The following is a 12,565-nucleotide window of genomic DNA, read 5'->3' as shown; positions in this document are numbered from 1 at the left end:
GCCAAAAAGCCGGCAACGGGAGCACTGTCTGGCTGCAAGAATAAATTAAAACCCCCAGTCAATGAGTAGGGAATCTCCGTGCTGCCTCTTCCCAGCGTCTCAGGATTTTGGGCTGCGCTGAGCCAATGTTGATTGGGAGCGTTACCGAGTATTTTGCAGCTGAGAAATCTTTTCTTCTGCTCGTTTTTCTCACACTCTTATTTTGTTCTCCTCATTATTACTCCTTGCTTAAATCTTCAGCTGCTGCTTCCTCAGCCCTAAAGCTCTGGTGGGGTAGGTGATGCGCAGGAAAACCCCTGTGTCCCAGCTTCCAGCCCTTTCCACACCACGGCTCCTCTCCCAGCCCCTCCACCTCTCTCTGTTCAGCAGCGTAGGACTTTGCTCAACTGAGATCTGGTTGTGACACCAGATCCCCTCGCTCTCTCCCTTCCTTCCCCCATGGAGAGCTCCATGACACCATGCAATACGTGTATTTCTAGCAGGTTAAAAACATAACCTAGGCTTGTTTAGATGCTTGTATAAATCAAACAAAAAAAAAAACACCCCCCCAAAACGTGTTTCTAAGACCATCTTACTCAAAATTCATGTTATTCCAGTGAAATCTTTCCGTAAGTGGAACAATAAGCCCTCAACAACTTTTTTAATTATCAGGGTCATCAAGAAGCCAGAAGGCAGATGGAACAACCTACCTTTGCTTAATGCAGCTGTGTCGATTCAGGGCAGGAAAGGAGGCCCAGATGAGGGGCAAACACAGTCACCCTCATCATCTTCAACTCCAGGGCTCCTACATAAACACAGGGACCACTGGGCTTGCTCTCGAACACAGAGAGAGCTCCAACACACTGCTCAGTGCAATTCTTCAGGGACAGGCGTGACAGCCACATAACACACAATCTCACAATAAACTTACCACGAGGAAGCTGTGTCCCAGCTCACTCCCGTTACGTTACCTGTGGGTTCAACACCCGAGGTTAGATGTTTCCCAGAAACTTTTGCCCTTTGGGACATAAATGTAGCTAAGTGTGCAAAACCCAGGGATTTTTATAGTTTTCTATAAGGTACAAATTTATTGCACATTTGAGGATGCTAATTACACAGTACATCTGCATGTTAAATGAACGCAACAGCGATATCAACTTCTCAGTCAAATGCGCGCCTCAAAGTACTGCATGACTTCCCTTCAGCTAACTAATGCTCTTTCATTTATGAATCCAGAAGTGCTGAGTAACTCTCTAAATTGGGAGGAGAAGATCTCATGGATGGGAGTAAGCAAGTGAATGAAACAAGCAGGGACTGGAGGTGTTCTAGCAGCTACGAAAATGGGAATACTTGAGGTTCTCCATGAAAGGATAGTGGAGCTGTTCCTATAGCAACAGAGACAGTTGCCAGGCTGCGGGAGATGGGTTCTGATGTATGGCACAAGTCACACGTAGTGAGGGATTTTAGACTAAAGACAACACTGATATTTTATACATATACAATTTTTAATGAGTAAAGACAACGTGACTCCTTTGTTCAGAGGAGAGCAGCTTTTTACACAAAATCAAAGAGGGAAATTACTGGGGTAAGAGTGGCAGGATAATTCAGTAAAAAACTCAGAGTAAGTTGTAATAAGTGCTCCATCTTATGAATACAAAAGCATTAAAAAAAATCTGCTTGTTGCTGAGCATTTCAGCTCGATTGACTAATGTTGCTTTTAAAATCCCAACAGACTGCAGATTGTCTCTGCTCTTTTACCATCCTCAATATTCAAACAAACATTGCTTAGGTCTCAAGACCTTGAGTCTCTTTAAAAAGTTAATCTGAACTTCAACACACAATTTTTTTTTGTTAAAAATTTCAGCGATTCATCCTCAGTGCTACGTAAGGGAGAAAAGCCAACAACCCGTGAGTTATTGCCAGAGCCAACAGCTCTTATTACGGCAGTTGGTTTCCAAACAGCTCGGTGACCGGTCACACGCTGTCAGTTCTTCGACAGATGACCCCAAAAAGGGACGGGAAAGGCTGATTTTGGGGCGTTGGAGCCCAGTTTGGGAGGGCTGGGCGGGGCGGGAGCTGGCCGTGGTGCTGAAGGGCCCCTCCGGCGGCCGCGGTGCAGGGGGGATACGGGGGGTATAGGGGGGTTACAGGGGGTGCAGGGGGTGTAGGACCCCCTCCCAGCAATGGGACACCCCAAGATACATCCCCCACGAAGCTGTGCGTGTTTCCCCTCTGGCCCCCAAGTCCGCATGAATTCAGCCCAAGGGCAGAGCTTCAGGGCTGTCCTCCAGAGGTTTGGTGGGAGCAGAAGAACCCGCACGAGTCCTGCAATTTGCGCAAATAACCTCCGAACAGAGCCAAGAAGCATTCAGCAAACTCACTGGGGACTCCTAAGGGCTTGGAGCAAATATTAACTGGGCTGCTGCACACTTCTGTAGTCATCAGTGCAGCACAGATACACCAATAAAACATGCGTACGAGAGCACCGTGTAACACAGCTACCTGGGTGCTGAGGTGGAGCTTACCCACAGACCGGAGCCTTGATCTGCTTCTCGAGTTGTCCATTGTTCTGCAAACGGTTTTAATTAAGAGCCAGCACTCCTCAGATACGCCATCTCTCTCCCCTGCTGTTTTCAGACAACTCTGCAAAAATGACAAGTAGGTCAAACACGGATGAAGGCTGCGTGGAAGAAGTGGCATGGAAAAACATCCCTCAAGCCTGAAGTTTGAGGGAATTAGGACCTGAGATCATATCAGAGAGCCTGGAATTGAGGCAGGCTCTGAAGGACAGAAAGAAATGAAAAGCAGACTCTGGGGTACAAAACAGCCTGCCCCAGTTTTGGTGGGGCAGAAGCCCATGCAGAGGACAACTCTTTCAACTCACAGTTTAAGCAGGTGCCAAAGGAACATTGACGGAGCTGAGCACTGATAAAATCTCATTCTGAAGCAACAGAAGCAGCAGCAGCATGTGCAGGTTTGCAATTTCTTTGTGAAACCGGGGTGGAAATGAGGCCAAGCTCCTTCATCCAAGGCACCCAGTCCAGCCAGTTGGGCTGGAAGGAAAATCCAGAACACTGGAGTAGTCACTCAAGTCACTCACCCTTCACTCCTTGCAAGCCTGACTGCTGCAGCCTTACCATTCTTTTCAGCTGTTTATTTTTGGAGCAAAGGCACTGAGGAACAGGACTGTGTCATTCTGCTACTCGGGGCCTATTTTGTTGGATGACCATCTAGGCCTCTTTACTGCTAAGATACCTTAAAAAAATGGAGGTGGTAGTCACCAGTCAGTATTTATATTCATTGCAGCCCCAAGGGCACACTGCAACACCAAAGATCACTTTCCTTCAGGCTCCTTGGAAGCACCCATGGCCACATTCCTCCACTTGGAGATGATGTAACTGACAAACCAGGAAACCCACCCTTTCTAGGGCTCACCATTGACCCAAAACTCACACAGTTTCCAACCTGCATCACAGAAATGCAGCAATTATTGTTTTGTTACGGTAAATCAGAGTTGATCTAAACTGTGTGTTTGACTTGTTGCAAGTTTTGGCCTTTTAGAAGGAACTTCTGAGCTTCACATTTCCCTTGTACAGGGCCCGAAGGCTGCAGGGATTCCTCTATCTAACAGGCCAGTCAAGGACTGGAAACGCCAAACCTCCCACACACAGACCAGACTGAAAGATCAGGCCAAGCAACCCCTGCAATAGGCCACGGGGTCATGATCCAAAACTCCTGTGGCATCCAGAAGATACAGAGATGTCCCACAGGTAGCAGTCAGGCCACAAGCATCTGCAAGTGGAAGTACCTCCACCTAGATGCAGTGCTAGTAAAGGTGGCTCTGGGGCCCTAGGGTCTGGTGTCTTCAAATACCCCAAGCAGGACCCTGTGAGCTGCAGTGGTGCTTCCTGCATCTCCATGCTCACATGTCCTCAGCCAAAGCCCATGAATGTGTCCTGCTGGGACAGGTGAGATGGAAAACAGATTCTCTGCTCTGCCCTTTGGCTGCTCTTCAAGGAACCTGCTTGTAAAAAGCCCTCTGTAATTACATGATTATTCATTGGAGATAAAACAGAGACCACGGTGCTCATTTGGGGCAGGCCGTGGGTTGGTAACTGGCTGTGACCTACTGGACCAGATTCGTTGTTGCTACCCAGGCTTCGTTTCACAAGTCAGGAAGGACTCTGGCCCAGTGACTCCGACACCTCAAATGAGCCTTCATGTGCAATTCAGGGGAATAAACTTCTCCTGAGGACGGATCTCTCTCTTTCCTCTCATATTCTCATGCAGGTCCTTCCTAAGGACCCTAACACATCTGGAACCAGAGGGGAAAGTGGAAATGGAGCTGCCAACAGCCCCAGAAGAGAGCAGATCTCAGCCTTCACAGCGGACAAGAAAATGGATTTTCAGAGTTAAAAAGAGGTACCGCAGAGTCTGTCAGCACCTTCCACAGCCTCACAGGAGTCAACAGTTAATAAAAGACAAAGAACAGATGCTCTGAGGCATATTTCTTCTGAGGATTTTAATTGCTTCTACCTACAAATGTGGTTGAAAAATTGGTAATATGAAACTTGTGCTCTTAATCATCAGGTTGCTTTGGATCATATTGCCAATGACTCACCGCTCGGATTTTATAAACATTTCACTGCTTTTTAATTCTGTTAACCCTGATCAGCCAACACAGCCTTGGCACAGCAAAGCGATGCTAGTTTGAGGGTAAAAAAATAATATTAGAAACTACTACTACTAATAATAATTGCCTGAGTTCTGGACTTCTTTTCTATGACAACAGCACAGGAACCAGCAAGGGTTTGGTCTGACTCAAACTGGATGGTTGGTTACAGGAATTATCTTCCCTCCTTCCTCGCCATGGACCTGACATTTGCAGAACCTGGAGAAGAAGGAGAGAAGGACATTGATACTCACTTCTGGATCCAACACTGCTGCTTTTCCTCCTCCCTGAGCACAGGCCCACTCACCAGGAGAAGCACCTCAGCGCAGCAGCCTGTAAGCCCAGGTGAGACACCTTTGCCCCTTGTGCAATTGTTTTGCAAGAAAAGGAAGCTGTTTTCGCTGCATCCAGTTGTTCAGCTTTGTCCTTCTCATCAAACTCCCCTTGCAGGTCCAGCCAGACAAAATCCACCCACACAGATGGTTTAGTTGCTTTCTGTGAAATTATCCTTCAAGCTGGACTGACCTCGTTATCTGCAGTATGGTCTCCACATGCTGATGGATGCTCCTCTATTCACCGATGGCCCTTCTTGCACCACAGAGGATGGTATTAGCCAGGTTTAAAATCTGATTCCTCTAGAAAGCAAGAAACTTTCCAACATCAGTGTCTCCTGCCATAAAAGTCTTATTAGTAAGGGCTGACAAATAAACCCAGCACAAACTAGAGGCAGTTTGTAAATGAATTCCCAGCACATGAGATTGACAATAGACCAGCAGAAGCTGCTCAACACGTGTGAGAGCCCCAGGTCCCCCAACAGCCCCAGCTGAGCTGGGCTTTGTCCCCAGGCAGAGGCCACCCAGCTGTAAAGGCAGAGGGAGCACACACACCCACACATCACCCTTCTCTACCCAGCCAAGCCACCTACGCAGGGCATGGCTGAACGTCCTGCCACCACAGCCATAAATGCACCAAGTGTCAGTGTTCCTCCCCCAGGAACCCCACTGGAGGGAAGGGTTAAGGTGCCTGCCCTCATCTAGATGGGAAAGATCTTTGCCATTCACACTGCCTGGTCTGCTGGGTCAGGCAAGGGAGAGGAGACAGCAGCAGAGGAGGCAACGGAGCTGAAGACCATGGCAACCAGTGCCAGGTACCCCAGGTCAAGAAGTAGAGAAGAGAGGACCTGGGAAAGAGCAGTGAATGCAGAAGATAGCCACGAGTGGCAAAGTCTGGAGTAGCCATGGAGCTGAAACCCACTTGATGTGTCCTCAACTTGTTGATGTGACATGAACTTGGGTGGAGTTGCCCTTAATCCCCGTTTTACACCCACCTGAAGCTCCAAGAAGCTGACTTGCCCCTTGTTTTTAACACTGATCCTGGCTCTGGGGAGGGAGAGTGTGGGCAAGGATGCCCACAGCATGACTGTGGGTTTGGAGACACGGGGACGGGGCTTGGACAAGTCCAGGAGTCCTGCTGGGCTCAGCTCTGATTAACATAACAACCTGATGGGGAAATTAAGGCGAGACAGCAAGCAGAGAATGCAGAGCTCTGTGGTCACAGTGGGATCCATCAGAGCTGCAACGGTAACTGCAGAAATACTTCTCCCAAAAAGGTGCTCCATCAAGACGTCTCTCCTGAGACAGCTGCATTAATAACAGCATTTGTACACCAGGACAGACTTCTCACCGCTGTACAACGGAAAACACAAAGCAGCACCTGTGTGTCATCCATCAAAACTGCAAGAAAGGCCAGAAACTCTCCAAATTGCCCTGTGCTGCTCAATCTCCTCTGCTTCTGGGCGAGACTCAGAGCGCTCGGGCACCGCTCCTGCCCCGCACAGCCCCGGCGATGGTCACCTCCCAACACCACCCCCTTCGGCTGAGACCCAACCCCAGCGTATGGGGATCCCAAACAGCATTTAGAGCAGCTACAAGTACCTTTATATACACCCACGGGAAAAAAATCTGTGGTGTTCTCCAGCCCCACGAGGCTGAAAAAGAGAATTAACAAGATTTTTTATGTCACTGCCTTTTCTGGGCCAGATTCAACATTTCCAAAGTCAAAGCAAGACGCTCATCCCAAGGAAGCTGGATAAGGGGATCCTGGCTTACGGGGAGTCACGTATCAAGTCTCCCCCCACACACGACTCATCGGAATTAACCTAAAGGCGACTGTAAAGCCTGACCCACCCAGCAGCTCTGCTGGAAAAACATCTTGGAGAGTGGTAGTTGAGTTTTCTGCTGTGCAGCAGCTGCTCCAGCCTTTGTTAGACACTCCTTTTAACTGTCCTTTTTCCCCCTGGCCATCTCCACCACGGCCCATTGTTCTGCACCACGGCCCATTGTTCCCCACCACTCTTGTGGTGGATCCACTGCCCCCAGCACGAAGGAGAACGGCCTGTTCTGCCAACGAGCAGATGCTTTTGAGCTTTCAGGCTTTGCGAAGACACATGACGATGCCTTCCAGTTGCTGGGTCCCCACCTCTTATTCCCTTTAAGTCCCAAAGTAGCAGATCCCGCCCTGACAAGGGTCCCAGCTGTGGCTTTTGTGGCACTATTTGGGAAATAGTGTCAATGGGTTGGAAACCAGATGTTGGCAGGCAGTGCTCTCCAGGCGGATGATTTCATGGCCATTCTTTCCCACCAACTTTGGTTTGATCCAGGGAAGCACAGGAGTTTCAGGCTTTCAGAATCCAGCCCTCTTTTAGAACAAGAGGCTTCCTTTCATGGGTGGAAATTGCTGCAGTGGAGTTTCTCACTGCACCCCTACGGGTCCTGCTGAGGTCACAGCACAACCCAAGGGTTCCCCAAAAGAAAGACCCCTGTAGACTCTGCCGTAGCAGCAGCTACACCTTACCTGCCAGGATCCCCAGTCTCCTCGTCCTCCCGCTGCTTCAGAGCAAAGGAGAAAGGAGAGGTAAAACATCTAAGTCTTTGAGACTTCTCCTAAAGGCACTGGGTGAACACACGTGGACCCTTATCAAAGTCCAAGGTTTAAATGCCTTAATTGGATGGATCTCAGTGGGAAAGCAGGAGGGAAGTACTAAAATACCTTTTTTTTACCTTTTTATTTTTTAAGGTAAAATGCTCATGTTCTTTCTGAGCATCTTCCAGCCAAGCAGGACCTGGGTAGATGTCACCAAGGCACTGGAACAGCAACAGCAAAAACCACAAGTGTCTTCTTCTCGACTGCCAGGCTGTGGCTCTGCAGGCCAGGGGTGTGCTGCTCTCCCACCGCTCCTCTTTCCTCCTGGAGAAATACTCTGCCGTAGCAGCAGCTACACCTTACCTGCCAGGATCCCCAGTCTCCTCGTCCTCCCGCTGCTTCAGAGCAAAGGAGAAAGGAGAGGTAAAACATCTAAGTCTTTGAGACTTCTCCTAAAGGCACTGGGTGAACACACGTGGACCCTTATCAAAGTCCAAGGTTTAAATGCCTTAATTGGATGGATCTCAGTGGGAAAGCAGGAGGGAAGTACTAAAATACCTTTTTTTTACCTTTTTATTTTTTAAGGTAAAATGCTCATGTTCTTTCTGAGCATCTTCCAGCCAAGCAGGACCTGGGTAGATGTCACCAAGGCACTGGAACAGCAACAGCAAAAACCACAAGTGTCTTCTTCTCGACTGCCAGGCTGTGGCTCTGCAGGCCAGGGGTGTGCTGCTCTCCCACCGCTCCTCTGCTCTTTCCTCCTGGAGAAACCCATCGAGCAACACCCCTGGTGAGCTGCAGGAAGACTTTTTAAGGTCAGGGACATCTCACAGCACATCCAAGCCGGTGCAGCAGGTCAGCACTTGTCAGTGAGAGGCTGTGCCTCTGCCAAGTGAAAGGACATTCCCAAAAAAACCCAGCAGAGGTCCCAGCCTCAGGGACACCAAAGGCAGAGGTGTCATCCCAGTCACAGGGAGCAGGAACAGACTTGCTGAACTGCAGACAAAGCCAGGAGGGTCAGGACCCCCCAATAGCCCAGGACAGCCAGGGTGATGGCCACATCACGCCCGGGTTTCACCTCCCACTCCCACCAGACAAAGGTGCACATTGGGAACTGGTACCTACCACGCAGTTCTGTGCTTCTCCACAGCAGAAGTCTCATCAGGCCAGGGAGAGGCACCTACCTGCTTCCACCACACACTGCCCCAGCAGCCAGTCTTTGAAGGATCTGGTGGGTCTCCAGGCACTCCAGTCGCCAGGTGGGAAGGCTGTTTGGGACTGACAACCTCTGCCTTTTCCCAGGGAAGCCCTCAGGACCAGCAGTTCTCCTCCCGTTGTCCGGAGATGAACAGGTACGGCACAGGAGAGAGTGAAGGACACACCATGTGAAAACACTGTGGATGCTCCTCTGTGGTCCCTTGGCTGTTTATTAAGATCAAAAAAACCCTGACAACTTATTTTTTGAAGTGTTAAATGTTCAAGAAAGGAAGCACTATGATTTTTGTATTTGTCAGTAACTTTTCTGATGAGGCTCACTTTGATGTATTTTCAGAGCCATTCCCCTGGTCAGGAACGTGCTGGGACAGTGTTTGGGGCAGCAGAGACCCCCCACGGGAACCCACCTCTGCCACTCCAGAGAGCTTTTGGGAAGGAGGGGAGGGCAGGTCGTAAGCCTGATGTTCTGCTCCTTGATTTGGCCAAAAATTGAGCGTTACTTGAGGCAGCACAGTGGGCCTGTGAAATTAAAGGAATTCCTTATTCTGAGGGTGGTGAGAGCCTGGCCCAGGTTGCCCAGAGAAGCTGTGGCTGCCCCATCCCTGGAGGGGTTCAAGGCCAGGTTGGAGGGGGCTTGGAGCAACCTGGTCTGGTGGGAGGTGTCCCTGCCCAGGGCAGGGGGGTGGCACTGGGTGGTCTTTAAGGTCCCTTCCAACCCAAACCATTCTGTGATAGGCCCAAGCCTTGTAGCCAACTCCAAGACAGGGGAGATGACCATCGAGTGCTATTTCCCTCACGCAGGGCCATGCCAAGGCCTGCTCAGCCTTGAAAGGTGAAAGCTGGTCCCTGGTGATCGCTGACAACTCTCCATCATCTCTCCACCAGAGGAAATCTGGCCACTCCACTGACAAAGCAGAGCAGCATCACCAGGAGCTGCCAGCAGTGACCATCTCATCCACCCCAGCAGAGCAGGCTCCAGTTGGCCTGCTGGGACCTGTGCTCCAGAGCCAGACACATGGGACCACAGGGTGGACTTCAAGACAACCCGAGTTTTGTGTTCACCTCTGCGAGAAGACAGCCCAGATGTGGAGGCCATGTGTGGTCCCAAACCCAGCTGCTTTAGCTCAGCAAAGGAATCAAACTGCCCATGAGCAGGACGTGTCCTCCTGCTGCCCCCCACCCCGCTGCACTCGCTGCTGGAACACTCTGCTGGTCTCCAGGAGAAACCTCTAAGGTCTCCCTCAGACCCGGTCTCTCTTTTGACCCAACCCCTAACCCATAGCCATTTCTGAGGTGAGGCCTACACCTCTCTTTGCCCTCTCGGTTAGGAAATCCCACTGCTCTGAGTTGCAGTTCAATGCAGAGATTGGGGAAAAAATCAGGAGAAACCTCTAAGGTCTCCCTCAGACCTGGTCTCTCTTTTGACCCAACCCCTAACCCGTAGCCATTTCTGAGGTGAGGCCAACACCTCTCTTTGCCCTCTCGGTTAAGAAATCCCACTGCTCTGAGTTGCGGTTCAATGCAGAAATTGGGGAAAAAAAAAATATATATTTCCTCTGGATTTCAGCCGATTCCTTTCTTAAAGTGCTTACAAGAGAGTCAAGATCACCCCTCCCCTTCCTTTGGGAACTGACCTTCTCACATCCCAAGGAAGTCTCTGGAATCTCACTCCCAGCGGAGCAGACACCCCAACCAGCACCATGAACCAAAACCAGACACTGAACCCAACGGGCTCCTGCTTTCAGCACTGGGCGTTCACATTAACTCATTTATCTTCAAAATTAAACCTAGGGCACATTTCCTTTACACTGTATAGAGAGAAGGCCAGGAATCACCTAAAAACCCAACAGTTCCCAGCAAAACAGGGAGGACTGACAACAACTGAGGGGTATCCAAGGGGTCTCCCTATTCTTTCTGGCCAAGGAGATCTGTTTGGTCTCCTTTGATCTCAGTCCACACAGAGCTATCCTGGATCAAATCAGTCCGTCAAGTGGAACCTGGCTGTTTTGGAATGATGCTAGGCATGCTTTGGGCACCAGGTAGTTTGGCAGTAAATAATATTTCGCTATGATAATCACCTTTTCCACTAATTTTATGTCAGACCTGGTTCCTCTGCTGGCACAGGCCTCCCCAAGTGCCTGCTTCTGTCGACGCCTGCAGTTGCAGCGCTCCATCCACCTCCTCACCCAGCTCAATCCAAACTGTTTGTTTCACAGCTCAATGTAAAATTTCAGTTAAACGTTAACCATCCAAAAAGCCTGAAGAACCTCTCTGGCCTGTTGGTTACTCTGATCTCCCAGGAGAAGCCCCCAGAGGAGCAGATTGCTCAAGCTCATTAGAATTCATAGTAAAAATTCACTCCCTGGTCACACGGGGCGGGTTTGGACAGAATACACATTTTTTTGCTATCACAAAGGTATCACACTCTGGTTGTAAAGACAAACTGTGACCTAAGTGTAACCAGGCAGGGATCCCAGCTCCATCTATTTTGCCAACAGGGAGGGATTTCCAGCAGCACCAGGACAAGGCAGGGCCGGGGGGGCACCCCCCTCTAGTGCACACTCACACACAGCTGCCAGCTGGGGGCACAGGGCTGCGGACAGAGAAATGGGAAGAAGAGACCAAAAAAAGGAATTCTCTCCCACTGTCCAGCTGTGCTTCACCGGGTCCATGTGCCTGCACCCTCAGGATCTGGAGGAGCAGCAGGGAGCACACGACAGGAGCCTGTGCAACTTCTGGCACTGGAGGGAAACCATTCTCATCTCAAAGAATGGAAACAGAGCAAGATGTTCATCACTAACCCCACGTTTTCTGAAAAGCATCTCCTCATCACACCTTTGTGCAGAAGGCACCAGGAGACACGGACTGGCAGCTACTCCCACTCTCCGCTGCCCAGATTTCCCCTCCTTGGCTGAAAAGAAGCCGCCACCACAGGTAACAGCCAGTTTGTAATCCGGGATTCAGTTTCTTTATGGATCTAAAAACCTGGAAAAAGATCAGGATCTCAGTACCGTGGGTACAGGCTGAAACACAAGAGGTTCTTCCACCAAGCAGTGAATCACAGAGTCAGCCTGGATTTCACAGAATCATCTAGGCTGGAAGAGACCCTCGGGATCATCGAGTCCAGCCATCCACCCTAAAGTTCTCCCCTACACCATCTCCCCCAACACCACATCTAAACGGTGCTTAAACACAGCCAGGGATGGGGACTCAACCACCTCCCTGGGCAGCCTATTCCAATGCTTGACCACTCTCTCTGTGAAGAATTGTTTCCTAATGTCCAGTCTAAACCTCCCCTGGCACAACTTGAACCCATTACCCCTTGTCCTATCATCTGTAACTTGGGAGAAGAGACCGACCCCCACCTCTCTACCACCCTCCTTTCAGGGAGTTGTAGAGAGCAATAAGGTCTCCCCTCAGCCTCCTTTTCGCCAGGCTGAACACCCCCAGCTCCCTCAGCCTCTCCTCATCAGACTTACTCTCCAAAAGAAGTTGCAGCCTCTCCTCATAAGACTTACTCTCCAAAAGAAGTTCGGGGTGCAGGACAGTACCGAGCCAGCACACGGGAGGAGCGACACCGTTAGTGACAGAGAGAATCCCCAACACAAACCCAAAATAACCTTAAAGTCTAAGCAGAGCAGGGGCCTGAGGAGGTTCATTGCGAAAGGTCTCCCAGCAGCGTGGGATGTTGTTCTGTGTAAGTTACCATGACACTTTAAACCGTTTAAAAACAAAACCAAGCAAGAAAGATCTGATCGTTATACCCAGTTCCTGTTT

Source organism: Calidris pugnax, unplaced genomic scaffold (assembly GCF_001431845.1).
Source record: "Calidris pugnax isolate Ruff unplaced genomic scaffold, ASM143184v1 scaffold135, whole genome shotgun sequence".
In the NCBI taxonomy this organism is placed as follows: Eukaryota; Metazoa; Chordata; class Aves; order Charadriiformes; family Scolopacidae; genus Calidris; species Calidris pugnax.
This window is presented reverse-complemented; position numbering follows the sequence as displayed.